This window comes from Ovis aries, chromosome X (assembly GCF_016772045.2).
Source record: "Ovis aries strain OAR_USU_Benz2616 breed Rambouillet chromosome X, ARS-UI_Ramb_v3.0, whole genome shotgun sequence".
Classification (NCBI taxonomy): domain Eukaryota; kingdom Metazoa; phylum Chordata; class Mammalia; order Artiodactyla; family Bovidae; genus Ovis; species Ovis aries.
This window is the reverse complement of record NC_056080.1, coordinates 74,384,833-74,390,006: the sequence shown is the minus strand read 5'-3', so window position 1 is coordinate 74,390,006 and position 5,174 is coordinate 74,384,833.

Below are 5,174 nucleotides of genomic sequence, written 5' to 3'. Positions count from 1 at the left end.
CACAAGCACAGAAATCAAAGGTGTAATAAAAATTTTCCAACAATCAAAAGCCCAGGACCAGATGGCTTGACAGGTGAATTCTACCAAAAATTAGGGAAGTGCTAGCACATATCCTACTCAAACTCTTCCAGAAAACTGCAGAGGAAAGTTAACTACCAAACTCACTCTGTGAGGCCACCATCACCCTAATACCAAATCCAGACAAAGATGCCACACACAAAAGAAAACTACAGGCCAATATCGCTCATGAATAAAGATGTAAAAATCCTCACCAAAATTCTAGCAAACAGAATCCAAAAACCTATTAAAAAGATCATACATCAACCAAATGGGCTTATCCCAGTCATGCAAGGATTCTTCAATATTCACATATCAATCAATGTGATGCACCATGTTCACAAATTGAAAGATAAAAACCATATTATTATCTCAGTAGATACCAAGAAAGGCTTTGACAAAATCCAGCATCTATTTATGGTAAAATGCCTCCAGAAAGCAGACATAAAAGGAACATACTTCTACATAATAAAAGCCATGCATGATAAACTCGTAGCAAACATTAGCCATTGAAACATTGAAAGCATTTCCCCAAAAGTCAGGAACAAGACAAGGGTGCTCACTCTCACCACTACTATTGAACATAGTTTTGGAAATTTTAGCCACAACAATCAGAGAAGAAAAATAAATGAAAGGAATCCAGCTTGGAAAAGAAGTAAAACTCTCATTGTTTCTATATGACATGATCCTCTACATAGAATACCTTAAAGACACCACCAGAAAATTACTAGATCTAATCAATGAATATAGCAAAGCTTCAAGATATAAAATTAACACACGGAAATCCCTTGCATTCCTATACACTAACAATGAGAAAACAGAAAGAAAAAATTAAGGAAACAATCCCGTTCACCATTGCAATGAAAAGAATAAAATACTTAGGCATATATCTACCTAAAGAAACTAAAGACCTATATATAGAAAAATATAGAACCCTGATGAAAGAAATCAAACGTGAAACAAATAGATGAAGAAATATACCATGTTCATGGATCAGAAGAATCAATATAGTGAAAATGAGTATACAACCCAAAGCAATCTATAGATTCAATGCAATCCCTATCAAGCAACCAATGGCATTTTTCAGAGAACTATAACAAATAATTTCACAATTTGTATGAAAATAGAAAAAAAACTCAAATAGCCAAAGCAATCTTGAAAAGAAGAATGGAACTGGAGGAATCATCCTGCCTGACTTCAGGTTATACTACAAAGCTATAGTCATCAAGACAATATGGTCCTTGCACAAAGACAGAAATATACATCAATGTGAAAAAATAGAAAGCCCAGAGATAAATTCACAGACCTATGGACACATTACGTTTAACAAAGGAGACAAGAATATACAATGAAGAAAAGACAGTCTCTTTCACAAGTGGTGCTGGGAAAACTGGTCAGCCACTTGTAAAAGAATGAAACTAGAACACTTTTTAACACCATCCACAAAAATAAACTCAAAATGGGTTAAGAATCTAAATGTAAGACCAGAAACTACAAAATTCCTAGAGGAAAACATAGGCCAAAGACTCTCTGTCATTAATCACAGCAGTATCCTCTCTGACCCACCTCCCAGAGTAATGGAAATAAAAGCAAAAATAAGCAAATGGGAATTAACTAAACTTAAAGCTTTTGCACAATGAAGAAAACTATAAGCAAGGTGAAAAGACAGTATTCAGAATGGAAGAATATAATAGCAAATGAAGCAACTGACAAAGAATTAATATCGAAAATATAAAAGTAGCTCATGCAGCTCAATTCTATAAAAATAAACGACCCAATTAAAACATGAGCCAGTGAACTAAACAGACCTTTCAACAAAGAAGATATACAGATGACTAAAAAACATATGAAAAGATGCTCAACATTACTCATTATCAGAGAAATGCAAATTTAAACCACAATATGATACCATCTCATGCCAGTCATAATGGCTGCTGTCAAAAAAATCTGCAAACAATAAATGCTGAAGAGGGTGTGGAGAAAAGGGCACTCTTTTCCACTGACAGTTTGAATGCAAATTCATGCAGTGACTATGGAGAGCACTGTGGACATTCCTTAAAAACCTGGAAATAGAACAGGTATATGACCCAGGAATCCCACTGCTAGGCATACACACTGAGGAAATCAGAATTGAAAGAAACACGTGTACCCCAATATTCATCACAGCACAGTTTACAATAGATAGGATATGGAAGCAACTTAGATGTCCGTCAGCAGATGAATGGATGAGAAAGCTGTCATACATATACATAATGGAATATTATTCAGCTATTGAAAAGAATCTGTTTGAATCAGTTCTAATGAGCTGGATGAAAATGGAGCCTATTATACAGAGTGAAGTTAGTCAGAATGAAAAACACCAATAAAGTATTTTTACACATATATACGGAATTTAGAAATATGGGAACAATGACCCTATATGTGAGACAGCAAAAGAGACACACATATAAAAATCAGACGTTTGGACTCTGTGGGAGAAGGCGAGGGTGGTATGATTTGAGAGAATACCATTGAAACATGCATATTACCATATGTGAAATAGATAACCAGCCAAAGCTCAATGCATGAAACAGATACACTGGGATAAACCTGAGTGATGGGATGGGTAGGGTGGTGGGAGGGTGGTTCAGGATGGGGGATTCATGTACACCCATGGCTGACTCATGTCCATGTATGCAAAAAGCCAATGCAATATTGTAAAGTAATTCAGTTCAGTTCAGTTCAGTCACTCAGTCGTGTCTGACTCGTTGTGACCCCATGAATCTCAGCACATCAGGCCTCCCTGTCCATCACCAACTCCCGGAGATCACTCAGACTCACATCCATCCAGTCAGTGATGTCATCCAACCATCTCATCCTCTGTTGTCCCCTTCTTCTCCTGCCCCCAATCCCTCCTAGCATCAGAATCTTTTACAATGAGTCAACTCTTCACATGAGGAGGCCAAAGTACTGGAGTTTCAGTTTCAGCATCATTCCCTCCAAAGAAATCCCAGGGCTGGTCTACTTCAGAATGGACTGGTTGGATCTCCTTGCAGTCCAAGGGACTCTCAAGAGTCTTCTCCAACACAACAGTTCAAAAGCATCAATTCTTAAGCTCTCAGCTTTCTTCACAGTCCAACTCTCACATCCATACATGACCACAGGAAAAACCATAGCCTTGACTAGACGGACCTTAGGCAGCAAAGTAATGTCTCTGCTTTTGAATATGCTATCTAGGTAGGTAATAACTTTCTTCTAAGAATTAAGCGTCTTTTAATTTCATGGCTGCAGTCACCACATGCAGTGATTTTGGAGCCCCCCAAAATAAAGTCTGACACTGTTTCCACTATTCCCCCAGCTATTTCCCATGAAGTGATGCGACTGGATGCCATGACCTTAGTTTACTGAATGTTGAACTTTAAGCCAACATTTTCGCTCTCCACTTTCAATTTCATCAAGAGGCTTTTTAGTTCCTCTTCACTTTCTGCCATAAGGGTGTGTCATCTGCATATCTGAGGTTATTGATATTTCTCCCTGCAATCTTGATTCCAGCTTGTGCTTCTTCCAGCCCAGGGTTTCTCATGATGTACTCTGCATAGAAGTTAAATAAGCAGGGTGACAATATACAGCCTTGACGTACTCCTTTTCCTATTTGGAACCAGTCTGTTTTTCAATGTCCAGTTCTAACTGTTGCTTCCTGACCTGCATATAGGTTTCTCAAGAGGCAGGTCAGGTGGTCTGTATTCCCATCTCTCTCAGAATTTTCCACAGTTTATTGTGATTCACACTGTCAAAAGCTTTGGCATAGTTAATAAAGCAGAAATAGAGGTTTTTTCTGGAACTCTCTTGCTTTTTTGATGATCCGGAGGATGTTGGCAATTTGATCTCTTGTTCCACTGCCTTTTCTAAAACCAGCTTGAACATCTGGTAGTTCATGGTTCATGTATTGCTGAAGCCTGGCTTGGAGAATTTTGAGCATTATTTACTAGCATGTGAGATGAGTGCAATTGTGTGGTATTTTGAGCATTCTTTGGCATTGCATTTCTTTGGGATTGGAATGAAAACTGACCTTTTCCAGTCCTGTGGCCACTGCTGAGTTTTCCAAATTTGCTGGCATATTGAGTGCAACACTTTCACAGCATCATCTTTCAGGATTTGAAATAGCTCAACTGGAATTCCATCACCTCCACTAGCTTTGTTCATAGTGATGCTTTCTAAGATTCACTTGACTTCACATTTCAGGATGTCTGGCTCTAGGTGAGTGATCATACCATCGTGATTATCTTGGTCATGAAGATCTTTTGGGGATAGTTCTTCTGTGTATTCTTGCCACCTCCTCTTGAAATCTTCTGCTTCTATTAGGTCCATACAGTTTCTGTCCTTTACCGAGCACATCTTTCCATGAAATGTTCCCTTGGTATCTCTAATTTTCTTGAAGAGATCTCTAGTCTTTCTCATTCTGTTATTTTCCTCTGTTTCTTTAAATTGATTGCTGAGAAAGGCTTTCTTATCTCTTCTTGTTATTCTTTGGATCTGTGCATTCAGATACTTATATCTTTCCTTTTCTCCTTTGCTTTTCACGTCTCTTCTTTTCATAGCAATTTGTAAGGCCTCCTCAGACAGCCATTTTGCTTTTTTGCATTTCTTTTCCAAGGGGATGGTCTTGATCCGTGTCTCCTGTACAATTTCATGAACCTTTGTCCATAGTTCACCAGGCACTCTATCTATCAGACCTAGTCCCTTAAATCTATTTCTCACTTCCACTGTATAATCATAAGGGATTTGATTTAGGTCATTCCTGAATGGTCTAGTAGTTTTCCCTACTTTCTTCAATTTCAGTCTGAATCGACAATAAGCAGTTCATGGTCTGAGCCTCAGTCAGCTCCTGGTCTTGTTTATTTATTTATTTATTTATTTTTTTTGACTGTGTAGTGCTTCTCCATCTTTGGCTGTAAAGAATATAATCAATCTGATTTTGATGTTGAACATCTGAAGATGTTGATGTGCCGAGACTTTTCTTGTGTTGTTGGAAGAGGGTGTTTGCTATGACCAGTGCATTTTCTTGGCAAAACTCTATTAGTCTTTGCCCTGCTTCATTCCACATTCCAAGACCAAATTTGCCTGTTACTCCAGGTGTT